Genomic DNA, 20,472 nt, shown 5'->3' with positions numbered 1-20,472 from the left:
CAGGAAAGGAATTGGAATAGTGATCTCCAAACTCTGTCTGTGCACTTTGAAAGAGTGTTTGCCCTAGAACAAGCAGGATATTGAAGAGAAAGTTGGATAGAGGTAGAGAAAGAGCAGATCAGGTGAAGAAGATGGGAAACTTCTGATAAAAGCATCAGGTTGATCAAGAATGCTATCAGCACTCCTGGGCAGCAATGAACTATGTGGATTGAAAACCTGACTGGAAACAAAACTGCAAAACCTCTGGGGTGGAATGATAAAAAAAAAATAGGTGAGATATTCTATGCTTTGGATTTTTTCTTTGTTCCTGTTTCAAGCTTCTGTAACAATGACATGCACAGGTTATAGTAATAATTTCAAAGGCCATCCTTCCTTTCCTCCATCTACCTGAAAGTTTTGCTCTCCTTGGAAGGAGCAAGGAGTGTGAAAAGGCTAATTGAAATAAAATTACAGTTCTCCTTGGTATTATGCACATTCTACTTGCAAACATATATAACATGGCTTGACTGTCCAAATGGGCCTATTGCTGCTGCAGTTCCCAGAAAAGTGAACTCCAGAAGGACTGGGCTCACCGGAAATATATGACCATTTTTTCTTCCGACTTTACCCATTAATATTATAGCCTGCACAGTGGAAAATAAAAAGAAATACCAAACAAATGTGTTTCTTTCCTTACAGTCAGTTCCTGTGGGGTTGAGTAAATATCAAGGATAATTAAAGTAAGCCCCAAAGGATTGAAAACTTGGAGAGAAAACTGGAGTGGATTTATGCAGGCCTGTTCCTCCTGCCTATATCAAAAATCTCTCCTCATTCTTGCTTGGAAGCTGTTATAGAAAAAAAAAATCTACCCTGTGGAAGAATTAGCTTTTAGATTAGTGCCATTCTATTCAAAGCCTACAGATGTGGTTCAAAATGGACACCAAGAAGAGAAGTCTTCTTTCCCTGAAGAATTTTCCCTCCCCTCCTTCTCTCCCTCTCAATCCCTGCCTCCACCCTTATTACTACTGCCACCATAAAACAAGATGTCACTTTGGCCTGATGCAATCTCTCTGGCATTCAGTCTTGCTTTAGTGCACATCCCATTGTGTGACAGTGATCTCAGAAGGATCTTGGCCATAGTCCTGGAATGTTTCACATGAAGAGAAGAGCCTTTCACTTGTCTGTCCCCAGGCAGGTATTCAGCTTCCGTAAGTAATGAGCTTATTAAGGGCTCCGCTCCTTCACAACTCCTCTGGGGGCATTCAGCTCTTCTCTATGTAGTACTTAAATTATGCAACTGTAGGAGTGCCCTCCCTTACCAGCTCCCTCCCCGCCCCCCCTGCTCTTTTACCATATGCATACAATGGTTTCCTTAGAAGCATTATAGTTAGTTTAAACAGACTTGTAGAAATCACAGAAAAGTGCATTGGAGGGACTAGAGAGAGGATTCTTTAAAAAATTTTTGTTGTGTGCTTTTTTTTTCTTGTGCCCATTTATAATCTATAAAGGAAGCTTCAGAATGATTGTCAGATTTCAGTGACTAAGGTTAGTTATCCAATGTGCTGGTTGTTCAGATATTTGACTTTATCCCTGAAAATGATTGGCTTTTTGCTGTTGGTAATTAGATATGCAGGAGAAATCAGAATTAAGAAGGAGTAAAATTAATGAGATGGTAAGCTATTAGGGTTGTGTCAAGGCCTGAAATAAATCAAAACCAGGAGTTGAGGAATAGTGTCTAATTGAGATAACAGGGTAGTACTATGGGGATATCCCACAATTACAGAGCACAATGAATTTTCCAGCTCCAAAACCCAAGCAAAAGTTTCTTATACCTTTAGGAAGAGAGGGGTAGGACGTAGTATGAAGTAGCAAGGCCTAGTCATGAGACCCCAGAGCCCCTTGGCGATTCAGGCAAGGAAAATCACTTCTTTCTGGCTTTTTTACCATTCATGTCATGAATCCCAAATGGAAGGGGGCAAAGAAGCTGAGATCCAGCTTAAGCTAGGTTCCTTTACAAGGTAAAATCATGGGGTGGTGGAGACTTAGGGTATGGTTCAACTCAACCTAATCAAGAGTAAATATTTTTTTTTTCCTTTTTCCGAGGTGGGAGGTCAGAGCAGTTGGGGTTAAGTGACTTGCTCAAGGTCACACAGCTAGTAAGTATTAAGTGTCTGAGGTTGGATTCAAACTCAGGTTCTCCTGACTCCAGGGCTGGTACTCTATTCACTGCACCACCTAGCCGCCCCAAGAGTAAATATCTTAAGAGCAGGAATGTAAGGACATTATTGAAATTGTGGCATTACAAGGATCCTTAAGGGAGTGGCAGTCCATATTACATTTGGTATTAACAATTTTTGTCATATTAAAGTTTTCTGTTATTTAAAATGCATTGTCTCTCAGAATAGAATGGGATCTCCTTGAGGGCAGGGACTATTTTAAATATTGTTTCTAATGTTTAACACGTTTTTTCATACAGAAAATGCCTAATAAATGCTTTTTAATTGATTGATTGATTCATCCAACCATTTAAGCATCTATTTGTTCATTCTGATTCAATGGGAATTGAAGAGAGTGTGTTAGGTAGGAGAGTAGGTTTTCTCACTGTCCTTTCTCTCCCACTGAATTTTTCCCAGGTGAAAGAATTTCTAATCTCAGCTCTCATGCTAATTTATGCAGTATGTCCACCTCATAGGCATTAGCCAAATGCTTCCATGTGTTTTTTTTTTTTTTGTGGGCAAAGAATCAACTAATAAATCAATAAGAATTTAAGTGCTTCCTTGTGCCAGGCACTATTCTGGGTCCTGAGGACACAAATACAATGAAAGAAATAATTCCTACTCACAAAGAGTTTATATTCTAACATAATATTCTGTTGTTAAGATATATTAGAGGTACTACAACCTTAAAGAGGGACATGTGTTGGGTTGCCACTGAAACTCACCTCTTCAGATTTCTCAAAGGTGCCAAATTACAAGTTCCAATGAACAAATAGTATGGCATTTTCAAAATTGCAAAACTGGTAGCAGATTGGCCTAGGACATGAGCATCATAAACGAATATTGAACTTTCTCAGGAAATTGCCCTAATAAGTGAGTAGCATATATCCATGTAGCTGCTTTGTTTGGCTGTTAGTAAGGTGACATCATAAGATAGATACAACTATGGATACTTCTGCAGCTTTAGTGTCTCGTTGTTAAGAAAATAGATAGTATACAAGTGAATCGGGTTCCTATTTATATACACAGCTACTGTAGTTTCACAATTTTTGAATGAGAATTTATAATTATGGAGTAAAGGTATTTATGTGTAATTTTTTTTAATACATCAGAGTGCCCTACTCACAATTATTAAAAAAGAGATGGGATTGTAATACAACATGAAGTTAATTAAAACTAGGAAAGAGAAGATTGGAAATTAAGAACCATAAAAAGCAAAGGATATATTAAACAAGAAACCTAATAGCACCTCCATTCTTCAAATGCAAAATAATTAGCTGTTGCAACCTTTTCCTCACTATAAATAATACATGAAGTGTCTGAGAAGAGCAATCACATCTGAATGAAAGAAGTGTTTATAAGCAAACAGTGGCCTTACTCATTTCACTGTTCTATTTTTAATAGAGTAGATCGGGAAATTTGAAGAGTGAGCCTGCAGTGAGCTGTAGTGTTTTCTAAAGATTTAAGCATGTGGAGGTTAGAGATTTTGTTTGGAGGACAGATGGGGAAATGCCAGCCTGTTTTGAATTAGATGGAGGTTAACGAGTCCTGCTAGGCTCATTTAGGAAGCTTAGGACTACTTCATATTGATATGACAGAAATTGAGCATCATGCTGAAAGCAAGAAAAGCCAAAGGGGATAAAAGGAGAGAGAGAGACAAAGAAAGAATGGGCCCAAGAGAGAATGAGAGAAGACTTGTAGATATAAGACCAAACGACTTCCGCTTGTACTTAGAGAAAAAAATGAGATGTCTTTTCAGTGGTTTTAATTCTGCTTCTTGAGTTATAAGAGTTGAGTTTGGAGGGTTTCCTACTGAAAAAGGTCACTCCTCAGGAGGGATTTTTAAAACACTTATGTTTGGCAAATGTTGGTGATAGTTGTTACTCATCATTAGCAAGGCAGCACAGAACCACTTGATTGGCTTTTAGAAGAACTACAGCTTCCCAAGGTGGGGCATTCATGATGGAAATGCTTTCTCTACTCAAGAGGTGGCCTCTGACAATGAAGGCTTGATTCAATCAAGAAAGGAAGGAATGAGGCCTTGGAAGCATTATAAAAGGAAACTTGAGCAACAAACACCTATCACATTCTAGGGCTTGCTTTTTCTGAAAAGGAAAAAACCTAGAGTTAAGATGACCAGTTCTTCTTGAAGTAGGCCCTCTCCCATACAAATTTTGGCTATATTCTGCTCACAAATCAAGAATAGAAGAGGCATCAGAATGGAATTCAGCATCTTTTCCATGATCAAGATGAGTTCTGTGCTTGTTCTCTTGAAGTTTTCTGTATTTTCCAAAGTATATAACTATTTGATCAAATGATACTAAAGATACTTGTACAGTGCTCTGAGGATCATTTAATAACACTTTAAATTTGCATTCAAATATAGTCATCCATTCATTTGAAGAAGGTACCCACTAAGAGGGTTAGGGTTGCTCTGGAGACCCCAAAATACCACCACTCCAGGTCCTGCCAAATGAATTAGATTCGAGTCTTCTCAGTCAAGAAAAGTAAAATTTATTAAAAGTTTGCTTGCATTAGACACAGATAAAGTCTGTGCTAGGTCACTCTATGGCACTCTCACTATTCTATGGTGCTCTCACCCACATGGCATTCTATGGCACTCTCACAAACATGAAGACAGGATGGAGTCTTATATACAGAAGGTTGTGGGAGGAATCTAGGGGTGGTCTAGAGGAGGAGTTTGGGGAGGGTCTTCAGGAGGAGTTGATGAGGTCAATGAGTGATTAAGGGTGGGAAGCCACCTGGAGACCACAAACAATGGTGGGCTAGGCCATGTTCAAGGGTGGGAGGTGTAGCAACAAACCAAATGGGATGATTTAATCAAAAGTCCAAGGGAGGTTCCCAGAGCCTGTACCTCAAGGACTCAAGGAGAACTCAGGGGGCTCCCAGAGCCCATACTTCATCACATTCATTCATTCATCTATTTATCTATTTATTCATTCATTCATTCATTTATAAGGGATTCCTCATAAGAACTCCCTTCACCAATATTTTTTTCTTTTCTTTTTTTTAATTTAAATTTGTTTGTTTACTTTTAGATTTAAAACATTCAGTTTCACAATCCTTTGAGATTCAAATTTTCTTCTCCTCTCCCCCCCCCCCCCCCCCCGCCACGCAAACACCTTAAACATTAATCAAGTTGTAAAGAATATACATAGACAATAGCGTGAACAGTGAGAAAGAAGGAATGAAACAAAACAAAACACAAAAGAGAGAGAGCAAGTAGTTTTCTTCAGTCTGCATTCAAACTCTGTAGTTCTTTCCTCTGGATGTGGCCTTTCCATTATGAGTCTTTTGGAGTTGTCTTCTAACCTTGCATTGCTGAGAGGAGCCCAGTCTATCAAAGTTAGTCATCACAGATATGATGTGTCTGTAACTGTGTACAAAGTTCTCCTGGCTCTGCTCTCCTTGCTCAGCATCAGTTTATTTAAGTCTCTCCCGGTTATTATGAAGTCCATCTGCTCCTCATTTCTTACAGCACAATAGTATTCCATTACATTCACATATCACAACTTGTTTAGTCATTCCCCAATTGATGGGCATCCCCTTGATTTCCAATTCTTTGCCACCACCAAAAGAACTGGTATTTTAGTACATACAGTCCTTTTCCCCCTTTCTATGATCTCCTCGGTATATAGCCCTAGAAGTGGTATCACCTCCACCAATGTTAATGTGTGCCTACTTTATAACCTCAAATCTTAGAGCCACTTAGGTCTTGGAGAAGTTAAGTCAATCATTTAAGAAGTATTTACTAAGTGTTTATATGCCATGTATTGTGTTAAGTGCTAGGGAGGATACAAATAAAGCAAACAACATCCTTACCTTCCAGAAGCTTACATTCTAATGAAGGGGATAACATACCTATAAATAGGCACATATAAGATACACAGAGAGTATATGGGGGGGTAATCTCAGATGAATTGTCACTAGAAGTTGGGAGAATGGATAAGGCTTTCTCTGGAAGGTGGGATTTGAGCTGAGTTTTGAAGGAAGCCAGGAAAGATAGGAGCTGGAAGTGATGGGGCAATGTTAGTTGATTTGCTCAGGGTCTCACATTTAGCATACATAGGCAGCATTACTTGACTCAGAGGTCTTCTCACTATACAAAGTGCTTTCACATATATTTCTTAACAGTTCTAATGAAATATAGCATTCAAATAAGAAGACTGTCATGAATTTAATTTAATCTTTACAACTTTGGTAAGGTAGCCAGAGGAGAAATTATTTAAATGCATTTTACAGATGAAGAAATAGTGACTCAGGAGGCTAAGCAATGTGGGTAACGTCACACAACTGGTAACAGACAAGCCCCAAAGCAAAGCCACTCCAAATTTACATATGCTTGCCTGGAGTGCCGACTGAGTGTACCCCCATGGAGATGGGAAGGTGGGTCAAGGGGATAATATACTAGATTTAACTGAGATCAAGAAAGTTTGGTATGGTGGAAAGAGGATTGGGGCTTAGAAAATCTGGGTTCAGATCCTGGCTATGAAATTTGTATGATCTGGGATAAGTTCTTTAAACTTTCTGAGTCTCAATTTCTTCTGTAAAAAAAGAAAATACTTGTACCACCTATCTCAGTATTTGTGAGAAAAGTACTTTGCACGTCTCATAGTGTTACGTGAATTTGTCATCATTCTCTTCCAACTCCAATTCCAGCTTTCTACTGTCACACATAAAATATATATATTTTTGTATTTATCTTATATTCTCACAATGTCCCCATGAATTGAAGGGGGAGGGAATATTAATCTTTTATAGGCACTAAACCAACTCAGAGAGAGATTAAAAAAAAACTGGTTCTAGGCCATGTATCAAATAAAAGTGGCAAAGTCAAATATAGATGATTCTCTTCCTTCATAAACTGAGTATTCTAGCATCTCCACCTTTCCAACCCACCTCCATAAAAATTAAGGGCCATTTAGTGGATTGAGAGTTATCCTTAAAGTTAGGAAGACCTGTGTTCAAGTCCTGATTCCAATGTTTGTCACTTAACTATTAAGTTCTATTGACAACACTTTCATCTAGGAATTCTCTATACTGATGAAATAATAGACACAATGCCTATGCTTTATAGAAGCAATTATGTGTGGAAGTGGCTAGGTGGTACAGTGAATAGAGCACAGGCCCTGGAGTCAGGAAGACCTGAGTTAAAATTTGACCTCAGACACTTAACACTTACTAGCCGTGTGACCTTGGGCAAGTCACTTAACCCCAAATGCCCTTCCTCCCCTCCTCCAAAAAGCCAAAAAAAAAATTAAAAAAGAAATAATTATGAACCTTTAAGTTCATTTCACAAGCTTATAAATAGTTCATAACTACTTGAACCAGTCTCTGAAAGCACGATGGAACCCTCTTTTGTATGAATTTGACAGAAGTTGTCAAGTTGCCCAAAATTAACTTGCTTCAATTCTGCAGGATTGATGTCAAAGAGTATAACAGAGTAATTTATCTTCTAAAGGAAACAATGTGAAATATCTACAGAATCAGAGAGGAAATAAAGCAACATGAGGCATACTTAGATGAGACCCAGATCACAGGAGAGAACTGAAGTATTTGGAAGGAAAAAGCATCAAGTAGGCAATGTTACTTCCCTTTCAAATCTGACCTTGCCTTCCTGATATCTGATTGCCACAAGACCACAGCTGATGGAAAGGGCTGGGACCTCAAAGCTCCCTTTGGGTTTTTCTTGACCTTTGCAGCCAATACTTGAAGAATATTTCCTCTCTGATTGAATACTCTGAGAGCTGAAACAAATTCACTCAAGATTTAACCAAAGTCACTCCCTGTCACTCATTGACTTTTGGTAAGAAGCACATTTTGACCCCAGGAAAAGTCATTCTAACTGGAAAAAAAGAAAAAAAGAAAAGAAAGGAATGGCATTGTCCAGATTCAAGCTGCTTGAATTTTCTTTTAGATTTTTTGAGTTTTCAAAAGTCTCCAAAAAGAGAAACCTGGAGGCAGCTGTACTAGAAGTGAAAATAGTACTGACTCTGGAACTAAAGGAGTTAGGTTCAAATTTATAATTAATTAAATAACCATGAAACCCTGGGCAAGTAACTTATCCTCTATTGGTCTCAGTTTTCTCATCTGAAAAATAGATAAATGAGCTAGGTAGCTTCCAAGATCGCTTCTGGCTTTAAAAGTATTATGCTTTAAGGAAAGAAACATATATTTATTCATCATTTATTATATGTTAAACACTATGCTGAGCACTTTACAAATATTATCTTATTTGGTCCTTATAACAATGATGAGAAGTAGGTATTATTATTATGGTCCTCATTTTACAGTTGAGGAAACTGACAGCTGCTAAATGGCTTCCCTGGGATCACACAGCTAGTATGTGTCCAAGATTGGATTTGAACTCAGGTCTTCTTGACTCCATGCCCAGCACTTTAGGCCCCCTGCTACTTAAAGTACATTTCTTATATGGACAAAAGGTTCGTTTTAGAGTGCCATGCTCAAATGGTTATGTAAAAAGAATAGAACAATGCTGTCTCAGAACTGTAATCTATTACACAGAAAGCAAAACATCCTCATGTTATCAGTCCTTGCTGTTGAGTAATAGCATAGTCCTCTGACTATTTTTTTAATCAATCAAAATAATTATATGATAGTGTCTTCTACTATGGGTTGTCATGTGCCAGAGGGAATAACTTTTCACTACTTGACCTCAGAGAAAAGAACCCAAAGCGTTGGTGGCATTTTGCAAAGAGAGCAGTTGAAGTTTGTTGTCAAGCAATGCTTCTCAGAAAAGACAATTTTGAAAAAGTAGTATTGGGGCATGCTACTTGTGAATGTAGTGGGTTCAGGCTCACTAAAGATCCTTAAACAATGACTGAATGATCACTTATCTGTTACATTGTAAAGAGGATACTTTTTCAGATTCAAGATGGACAAGGTGGCCTTTGAAATTTTTTCCAATTCTGAGAGTCGGTTATTCCAAGAATCTTGAATTGCTCAGTGAATAAACAATTGTACCTAAGACAAAGTGTCAATTTTACATTATACATTCAATAAAAGTTTAGTAAATTTAGTTGTATCGAATTTTCACATGGAAGATTTTTGTTGTTTTATTGTTTAGTTGATTAGATATGTCTGACTCTTTGTGACCTCATTTTGGGTGTTCTTGGCAAGTGCTCTCCAAAAAGCAAAAAAAAAAAAAAAAAGGAAAGTGAGACTGGTGACCTTGCACAGCCCTCCTTCGCCCAAATCATGGTCAACTGCAAGTCATGTCATCATTCCCTGATGTCATGGTCCACTTCTAGAATGAAGGACAAAGACTACCCCAAACCTCTCCATTTATTCCATGTAATCCATTTTATTTTTCCAGGATCAAAATGCTCAAAATATAATAAAAGGTATTAGACATGTGAATTGACATTATTGTGACAGTTACATTTGCTGAAATTTCCTTATTAACCTTTACATTAAGATAAATGAATACAGAAAAAATGGAGGGGAATACATGCAGACACTTGTCTTCTGCTGTAAATGATTTATTAAGAAAAATATAAATGAAGATAGTTTTCAATTTCTAACACTTTCAAGACTTACAAAGCACTTTCCTTAAGAACAGTCCTGAGAGACAGGTAGTACACGAGTGATTTTATAGATGAGGGAACAAGTTCAGATGGGAAAAGCAATGTGCCAAGGATCACTCAGGTATTAAGTGACAGAGCCAGGCCTGTAATCCATGTACTCTGATGCTGAACCCAGTGCCCTTTCAATATGTCTGTCAGTAAAGCAGGGGCTCACTTAAACATCATGTTAATTTTTAGAATTAACCATCAGGCTGTATAGGTAAAAAATTAAATGAGACTTAGGCAGTCTTAAAGAGTTCAAATACTTCCACGAACCTAAATTTCACTACGAAAATCTGAGTAGTTATGAACCCAGTAAATACAACTTAAAAGAAGCATCACAAAATCATAGAATTGTAGTGTAGTTCCCATATGGTGGGAAAATGCTTGTTGGAGGAAAGATCAATCAGTGGGGCTCAGGGAAAAATAACAGAAAGGGCAAAGGGCCTGAATTCAGGTACCAAGTAAATATAAACCAAAATCTGGGCTTTTTTTAGGTTTTCTCAACACTGGCAAAAATTCAAAGGGGCTAAGAGGTAAATGGAAAGTCAGCAACTAAGATTGGAGATTTCAATCCAGGGATGTCATCAAGGGATAAGGATATGCTCTACTATTTGTTCAGTGAATGACTGGAAATCAACAAGCATTTATTAAGCACTTTCTACATGTGAGAAACTGTGCTAAACACTGAAGATGCAAGGGGACACAAAAACAATCCTTGCCTTCAAGGAATTCACATTCTAATAAAGCTACCCTCTTTGTGGCACACCCCCTTCCCCAGGTTTTAATATTTTATGATGATGTTAGCATAAATTCCATGCTCTTTCCCAATGGCATGATTTGGCCGGTCAACTGTGTCCATTTCTGACTCAAATATAACAATGAGGCTACAAGCTTAGGTTTCACCTAGAGCAAAATCCTTTCTAATTCTGGGAATCTGTTCTATATCATCTCTAAAAGATAGTCATTTAGACTATAACAACACTATTTGATAAATCTAAGGACTCCAGTTTCTGGGATAAGAACTCACTATATAAAAAGTGCCGGGAAAACTAGAAAATGGTATGGAAGTAACTACACATAAAGCAACATCTTATACCCAATACCAAGATTAAGTCAAAATGGGTACATGATTTAGATATAAAGACTGATACTGTAAGTGAACTAGGAGAGTAGGGAATAGTTTACCTGTCAGATCTATAGAGAGGGGAAGAATTTATGACCAAATGAGATAGAGGATATTATGAAATGTAAAATGAATGATTTTAATTACATTCAATTGAAAAGTTTTTGTACAAACAAAGCCAATGCAACCAAAATTTAGAAGGGAAACAGAAAGTTAGAAAATAATTTTTATAACCAGTGTCTCTGATAAAGACCCCATTTCTAAAATATTTAAAGACATGAGTCGAATTTATTAAAAAAAAAAAGTCATTCCACCATTGGTAAATGGTCAAAGGATATGAACAGGCAGTTTTCAGAGGATGAAATTAAAGTTTTCAATAGTCAGATGAAAAAATGCTCTAAAACACTATTGCTTAGAGAGATGCAAATCAAAATGACTCTGAGATACCACATCACAATTATCAGATTGGCTAACATGACAAAACAGGAAAATGATAAGTGTTGGGGAAGATGTGGGAAAATTGGAACACTAATACATTGTGAAGTGATTCAACCATTCTAGAGAGTAATTTGGAACTATGCCCAGAGGGGTATAAAATTGTGCATACCCTTTCACCCAGAAATACCACTTCTAGGTCTGTATCCCAAAGACATCAGAAAAATAGGAAAAGGACCCACATATACAAAAATATTTACTGCAGCTCTTTTTGTGGTGGCAAAGAACTGGAAATTAAGGGGATGCCCATTAACTGGGGAATGGTTGAACAAGTTGTGGTATATGAATGCAATAAAATACTATTGTGCTCTAAGAAATGAGTAGGCAGATTTCAGAAAAACTTGGAAAGACTTATATGAACGGATGCTGAGTGAAATGAGCAGAACCAGGAGAACATTGTACATAGTAACAGCCACATTGTGTGATGACTAACTTTGATAGACTTAGTTCTTCTAGGCAATGCAAGGACCTAAGACAACTCCAAAAGATTCATGATGGAAAATGCTTTCACATTCAGAGAAAGAACTTTAGAGTCTGAATGCAGATGGAAGCATACTATTTGTTCTTCTTTCTCTTGGTTCCTCCCATTAGCTCTAATTCTTCTTTATGTCATGACTAGTGTGAAGATGTGTTTAATATGAATTCATAAGTAAAGCTTATATCATATTGCTCGCTGTTTTGGGGAGGGGGGAGGAGAGAGGGGGAGGAAATTTAAAATTCAAAATCTTATGGAAGTGAATGTTGAACACTAAAAATAAATTAATTATAAAAAAATAAAAATAAAAGTCATTCAGTCTCTGAATGAGAACTAGTATTGAGGTCCACCTCTGACACTAATTAGTTGTCTGACAAGTCACTTAACCAATATACAATAGAAGGCTAGATTGGATGATTTTTAAAGTCCATTTAAGTTTCAGTAATCTGAAAATCTATTAGCCTCCAGTGACAAAAAGAACTAGTTTAAGGAGTAGCCTAATTCATGATTGGTCAGTTCTAAATATTAGAAAGGTTTTACTTATATTGGGCTAAATCTGTTTCCCTAAATCTCCACTTGATTGTCCCAATTCTTCCTCTGAAGCAACACAAAATCAGTCTACTAGTTCATACCTACTTACACACATGCATTTATATGCACACCTATATGTATATACCCATGTATACATATACATACATGTATACCTATATATATACATACACATACATACAACAAATATTTAAAGACAACTGAACTCGTCATTTCTAAACATTTCCATTTCCTTCAACTTTTTTCTTCATCTGCTTTGTTTTCCAGGTCCATCAAAATCTTAGTTGCATTTTTCAGGATGCCTTCTAGCTTGTCTCCATAGTTTGTCAATGATTCCGTTCAGCAAACAGATGGGAAATCTGGCAAGAAAGCATGTTGTAATAGTGAAAAGGGATTTTGATTATTGAAATGCCAGCTGGATCTTACATTTCTACTAAAAGCAGAGAAGATGACATACCCTTGACTGCCACTGTTCTGGCTGATGTTATTCTCACAAGATAACATATCTCCTAACCCTTTGCATTTTCACAGCCTATGCCTCACACCTGGAATTCCCCCTACCCTCTTTTCCACCACTTGGCTTCCCTGACTTACTGCAAATCCCAGCTAAAATTTCACCTTCTTCAAGATGCTATTCCTCACACTCCTGCTTTCTGTTGGTTGTGTCTGTTTTACCTAGGTTAAATCTATTTTTGTACAGAGTAGATTACATGGTGCCTCCCTGATTAAACTGAGAGCTTCTTGAAAGCAGACGCTGACTTTTATCTCTCTCTGTAGCCTAAGCACAGTGCCTGGCACATAGTAGGTGCTTAATAAATGCCTGTTCACTGACTTACCTAAATTATTTTATTTTTTAAAGTATGATATAATTTGCATTTATACCTTTAGTTTTTATATCACCTTCATTTTTAAAAATATTCCTTCTCCTTCCCTTTTTAGAGTATCACACCTTGTAACAGCAGATTGGTTGTTTTGTGAAGACAAACTAGATCATCTTTTGCCTCAATTCTTACCTAACCTCAATCACTGAATGGGCATTGCCTCAGACAAACTGAGACCTGGGAAAGACCTTAGATTAAAAGACCAAGGTCTCCCATTGCATCCAGGGCCATTGCCAGTTGTCTTGCCATTGGACTCTGATGTCTCTGGAGTAGAGAGTGGTGAGGGAAGGAAGCAGGCTAAAGAAAGAGGTTTTTTGAAGTATTTTTTAAATGCACAGGAGACAGAAGGAAGGCCAGAAAGAATCACAGAAATGCAGGTCAGTTTTATAAAGTCATAAGCTTAATTTATCATATATTCAAAAAAAGCCACAAGCTGTATGTAACAGAGATTCATCATTCTATGTACAATCCTCTTTATTTGTTCTGGTATCTATATGGAAATAAATGCTCATTTTATTAGTATTTAAATTCAGAATGAAAAATTAAAAACTATATCAGTATGTATATCTTACCACAATGCTGCCAATGTTAACAATTTCCATATTCTGTTATCTTTTTATATATTTTGTTATGAAAAAGGGATTTTTAAGATTAATTTCTTTTTTTTTCTTTTTTGCAGGGTGGAAGACAGGGCTATTGGGGTTAAGTGACTTGCCCAAGGTCACACGGCTAGTAAGTGTTAAGTGTCTGAGGTCATATTTGAACTTGGGTCCTCCTGACTCAGGGCTGGTGCTCTATTCACTGCACCACCTAGCTGCCCCAAAGATTAATTTCATATAATAGAAATTACATATTTTATCTCTTGCTATCTCCTCTATCTCTTGTTTGATTAAGGATGCTTTCTCTGGCTATAGTTGAAAGGTAAATAAACTGGTTGTCTTCTAAATTTTTTATGTCATCACCTTTAATATTCAAGTTCCATATCCATTCTGAGTTTACTATTATTTAATCTGCGAATTTTCTGTTTTGCCAGCAGTTTTCATCAAACAGGTAACTTTGTTCATGAGTTAATGAAACAGTGGGTTATTGACTATGATTGTTTCCTATTCTTGCTTACCTACTCTAATCTATTCCACTGATCAACTTTTCTCTAACTTAAGTAATACCAAATAGTTTTGAACATTTTTAATAACATGACATCTGAAAGTGCTATTCTTCCTTCCTTACTATTTTTTTCCATTATGTCATTAAGATTATAGACTCTTTATTTCTCTAAATGAATTTTGTTATTATTCTGACAAGCTTTACAAAGTATCCCCTTATTAGTTTGGTTGGTATAGCACTCTCTGTAAATTAATATAGCAAGTCTTATTTTTACTTAATTGGTACAACTAATTCCTGAGTAATGAATATCAATCCAATTATTTAAATAAAATTTAAAAATTTCTTTAGAGCATTTATATGTCTTGAATGTGACTTGTTAGTTTGATTTATAACTATTCTATACATTTTGTAGTTATTTTGAATGGGATTTGCCTTTATATTTTTCTTCTTGGATTTTATATTAACTTGAGAAAATACTGTTTCATTCTATGACTTTATTTTATATCCTGTTACTTTGTTGAAGCTATTAATTGTTTCATTTAGTTTCTTTGATGATTTTCAGGAGTTTTCTAAGTAAACCACCATGTCATTTGCCCATAGAGGTAAATATAACTTATCCGAAAGTTCTCTGGTAGATTCATGTCTGTTTTGCATTTGTCTTTGGCCTTTTCTGCTTCTCACATAGTTTGCACATGTCCTTTTGATATTTGAAATCATCAGAGATCTCCCTATCCAGATGTCTTGGTTTTTTTAGATTATTCCTTATTTCTTTTTTTCTTTGGGATTTGTCTATTCATTTCTCCTTCTAGTGGGACGATGAAGGCAGGAAGTGAGTAAGGCATGAAGGAAAACTGGAAGGTAGGAAGGAAGGATGTATGGAAAGAAGGAAGAAGAAAAAAAAGAAAGAAATGAATGAATTAGGGAGTACATTTTCCTGATTAAATGCCTGCACACTCTCACTACCTATTTATATAATGGTCATGCTTATATGAATGACTATGTTCCTGTTATACAGGCCAATATTTTATTTCTTAACAGTTTCATAACAAAGGTGGTAATTTTTTTCAGCAAGTTTATTTCTTTGTTATTCTACAACTTTTATTTAGATTGAATTTCATTTTGGTGCTTCAGAACACTTTCAGTCCCTAAAGTTTTAGCTGGCAGATTAAATATCTGCAAGGCAAGCTATATGAGCTCCAATGGTTAATCTACTTAAATGAAGGAAAATTTGGAAAAGGTAATTTCAAACTTCCCAAAGAGGAGACGTATTAGAAAATCTAACTTTTCTAAGAAAGCATACCTAGAGCTTGTATAAGGTTCCAAATGGTCTATTTAGAAGATACTTACACACACATTGCTAAAATGATAAACAGAACATTCACTTATAATCATTTTGCTGAATGTCAAATTGATAGCAATAAAAAATATTGCTGTGTATACATAAAAGAAAGATTCTTTTTATGAAAAGAAAAAGAAGCTTTTAGTCTGTAAATATGCACAAAAATCACTCGACAATCCAGTTTTATTAATCAACCAGTTGAATTCAGCTCATAATAATTACTTAATTAAATTCAGCTATTTTAAAAATTCAATTTCAGTGTAAAAATGCACTGATTCTCTCCCATTATACAGTGCCTCTGATTTGATAGTAAATGGGCCTGATTAGTAAAAGAGAAGCCTTAGTGTAAAAAAAGTCACTTAATTAAAAAAATAAAAATACTTGTAAAAACATGATTAAAAATATTTCTACTTCATGGGGTGTGTAATTCAGCAAGCACATAGAGAAATGATCATTGTTGGTATATTTTTTTATCTTCTATACTATGAATCATAGAACAGACCCCAAATATTATTTCCAAGTTTATTGAATTCCTCCAACTTCTTTGTAGCAAAAAAAGAAGAAGAAGAATTAAAGGTACAACTTTACCTGAATCAACTATTTCCACAATGAGACAAGTTTAGATTCTGGTCCTACAAAAGAAAACTTAGTCATAAAGGGGTTTACTTCTATCACACACCCCTAAAAGCCCCCTTTACATTGATCCTTTCCTTTCTTAGACCTCTAGGGTTTTTTTTAGATCTTAGTCTTCTAGTTATAAGTGAACTTCCCTTACTTCCCTGCAAAATAGTAAGAGAAGATAATATTTGAAACCTCACTCTCATATGAATCAAGCTTGATTATGATTATTTTACAAATAGTGCTTTGTGGCCAACTTCTTTCACTTTCAATCATGGTATATGTATTTCCCCTCACTTTTAAAAAAATCTAAATTATGTACAATAATCTTTCATCTGGCCTATCTGTGTAGCCACAAAATATCTTAGTTCAGATATGTCCAAAAGTCAGCATCACAAGAAAGCCCCATTTCCAATCTTCTGTTTTCTTTTCCATTTTTGGCAAATGTTTAAAGATAATAAATTATGATAGTTGTCTATAGACTTGATCTGGGAGTTCAACAATTCAATTTAACATTTATTATCTGTCTGTGTAACAGTAAGGGAATTTGAAGATTTTCCCTGCCCCTTAATGGGCCTCACTTAGAGCCCAACAACAGAAGCTTGCTTAGGGCAGGTTTGTTTTTCAGGAAAGCACATACCTTTTGTTACTTTGCAATTAGGCAGTGGATCACAAGGGTTGTGATATTTGCCTTGGGACTCACTTAGGAGTTTGTTGGGAAGAGTTGTTTGATTTGGCCAGATGAGACTTTGGGCAGCTATTGAGCCCCCTGGCTTTGAAAACCCAGATGCTGGTCCTTCTCTGTTGGGTAACTAACACTGTATAGATGTAATGGTCAGACAGCTAGCAACCCTGTCTGTTGGTCTGTTGTATTGTGTTATTTTCTCTGTCTGCATTTTTTGTCTGCTTGTAATTTCTGTTTGTATTTTCTGAAGTTTAGTGTGCTGACATTTTCCCTTGAACTAAGTGAATTATATATATATATATATATATATATACATACACACATACAAATATATACATGCATATATGTGTGTGTGTGTGTGTGTGTGTGTGTGTGTTTGATTAAAGTAAGATTGTTAACCCCTTTTGAGTTACTTTCCTTTAGAAAAGCAGATCAAAGAACCTGTGGTAGCAGCCATCCTGGGTATGCTAGGGTGCTTGCTGATACAGTCTGCTATATCCAGATTCTTGAACTAGGCTCTGAGGTAGATAAAAGATACTGATCTTTGCCTTTGGTAGGTTGTAGTTTAGTAGTACAAAAATCGTTAATATGACATATAGATAAATTATTATAATATAAAATAGCATGTAATAAGCCCATTATAGAGGTGTGAACAAAATGCTATGTGAACTCTGAGAGGTGAAAGAAGATGCTTGATTGGGAGTGATCCAAGAAGACCTCATGGGAGAAACAGTATTTGAATTGGGCTTTAAAGAACATGTAAAACTTCGTGGGATATTTTTGGGGCGAAGAGCGCTCTTGGCACAGAATTCAGCATGAGCAGAAGCCCGGAAGTAGGAAAAGGTGGGATGAGTAGGAGAGCTGGTGAATAGTCCAGTTTGGTGGGGGATATGGAACCACAGAAGAATTTTGAACAAAGGAACAATGAGCAGATATGGTTCGTGGGAATGTGTCAGTCAGCCTTATGGAAGATAGCTTGTAGGGGAGTAAGTGGAGGTGAGATGTCTAGTAAAATGCTATCAGAAGCTATTGCAATAGCTGAAGTAGCTGATGATGTGGGTCTCTACTAAGGTGGTAGCGTTGAAAAAAGAGAAGAAGGGACAGATATAAGAAGCATTACAGAGGCTGAATCAACAGGACTTTAATTGGGTTTGAAAAGCTAAGAGAGAGGGAACCGTCAAGAGTAGCAACAAATTTCAAACATGAGAAACTGGATAATGGCACCATTGACAGAAATAATGAAGTTAGAAAGAGACGTAATTTGGGGAAGAAAGATAGATGTCTAAAACAAACAAACAAACAAAAATTCCTACAGACAGACTGCAATAACTTGAAATCTGTTTGAACTAAGGTAATTGTTTAGAGTTCTGTCATAGTGGCTAAGAATTTTAAATTGTGCTGTGTGGTTTCCAGTTAGGAAAGTTTATCAGCCTATGTACATATGGGTTATAGATGAAGAGATTACTTAGAAACAGATTACTTAGACAATATTTGATCATTGGTAAGGAAGGATGAGATAAATGCACAGACTCTCTTGTCTTATAGTCATCTTTCAATATATACGTTATTGACAGTCAGCTCTGTGGTCAATATACACATACATGCACACATATATATGCACGTGTATACATGTACACATACATCTATATATTTATGTATGTAGATACAGATATATGTATATAAATATAGCATTCAGCACTCAAAGCATCACTTTCTTTTTTCTCCAACCAAAGGGATACTGCTATATTGCCTCATGCCTTTAGAAAGTAGAAAGAAGCAGAAGTTACAGGTAGGGTTAAGGTAGGCAGCTGCCCCAGACACACAACACAAAGGAAGGCTGGTATGGACATTTGAAAATGTTGACTTAAGGCTTTCTAAATGTTGGCACTTTTGAGGGGGAAAGAGATCCAGTCCTTTGATTTCATTCATATGGGCAACTCTCAGTGTAAAAACTTTTAGTACTTCTGATCAGCAACTCATGTATAACATATATTATAACTATATATAACTATATTCTATAGTTATTGTGTATCTATATATTCCATATCCTATAACTATATTCTCAGAGAACTGTATGAGACATTGCTCATTATCATAAAGTTAGTATGTATCTGAGGCAGGACTTGAACCAAGATTCTCTTGACTACAAAGTCAGACTCTAACCACATGCCATACTCCCTCTTTAAATGGGAATATATTAGTAATCCTCCACCATTCCATTTTCTGTGATATGTAGCCATTTATTTTCCAGGAAGTTGTCTCAACTATCAGTGAGGATCAAAGTTTCCTGCAAATTCTTTTAAGAGGTAAAATTATTTTTTCCTTTTTCTGAAAGACACATGCATGTGATTCTGAGGCCCCACCTCAGTTATACAATTGTCTTATCTTCTTTCTAGAAGGAAAGTCAGCTTTTGGAAACAGAGCTATCTTAGCTACAGATGCCAACAAAAGGACTAATACCAGAGGTTGGTGTCATGTCAAGGTCACGGTGTCATGACCTCTTCTTTTCCCACATTGTATGGATGGAGCACCTTCTGTTGATTCAGTTGGTTGGTGTATTATTTCTACTGCACACTCTTTCCCTATTGTCATGTTTAGTATTTAGGGTAGGAAGAGAACCTAGAATTTATCTATTCCACCATATCATTCACTTAATAGAATCCCAGAGATGTTAAGTAACTTGCCTGAGGTCATCATAAACTAGCAACTAGCACAGTCAGGATTCAAAACTGGATCTTCTGACTTCAAATATAATACTTTTTTTATTATCTCAGGCTTGCTCTCAAAGAGAAATACTATAGAAATATTGATTCTTTATTCAAGTTATCTCTCTCTCTCTCTTTCTTTCTCTGTCTTTTTGTCTCTGTCTCTATCTCTGGTTTGGGGCAGAGCTTAGCTGGTGGGAAAGAGACAGGTCCCTTTTACTTTTCAGTTACGTGGATAAATTTTTCATGTCCAAGAAAAATAAATGAAATAATTGAACTGGCACATGCATCATGCATTGGGCGGAGGTTGGACTACTTCTGGAACCTCTCTAAGTCTGAGTGTCTGTCATTCATTTACTATCGTAATAGAGGTCATTTTGGTTCCGACAAACTACAGCTTATGGATATTCTTGTGATGTTCATGTCTCATAAATATGTTGGGAACTATTATTTTCTTGATATGCAGAAGTCCCACTTTGTTAAATCTTTACCCTCAATACTTATTATATCCTACTTATAACATAGTCCTAGAGAATTACCTAAGGTTGATACAGGTTATGTGACTTGCATAGGATCACGCAACTAGTGTCAGAAGAAGCATTTGGATGTGGGTCTTCCTGACTCTAAGCATAGCATTCTTTTCATTATGCCATTCTGCCCATTCTTATTTTGCGTTACTTTAGTCCATCTAAG

The 20,472-nt window shown here is 36.3% G+C and overlaps 1 long non-coding RNA gene across 1 annotated transcript in view; it reads left to right on the top strand.

Annotated features, from left to right (window-relative positions):
* Window positions 1-1,100: 1,100 nt before the first annotated feature.
* The window catches only part of LOC138165666 (uncharacterized), a 34,501-nt gene continuing 15,129 nt past the window's right edge, over window positions 1,101-20,472 (top strand). The window contains exons 1-2 of the long non-coding RNA XR_011169396.1: window positions 1,101-1,187; window positions 14,008-14,060. This is a non-coding gene — a long non-coding RNA (uncharacterized lncRNA). The remainder of the gene's footprint in view (window positions 1,188-14,007; window positions 14,061-20,472) is intronic.

Source organism: Petaurus breviceps, unplaced genomic scaffold (genome assembly GCF_028583685.1).
Source record: "Petaurus breviceps papuanus isolate PSGF00001 unplaced genomic scaffold, PetGlider_PUasm1.0 214, whole genome shotgun sequence".
Lineage (NCBI taxonomy): Eukaryota > Metazoa > Chordata > Mammalia > Diprotodontia > Petauridae > Petaurus > Petaurus breviceps.
The sequence above is the reverse complement of the archived record's forward strand: the minus strand, read 5'-3'. Positions and strand labels throughout refer to the sequence as shown.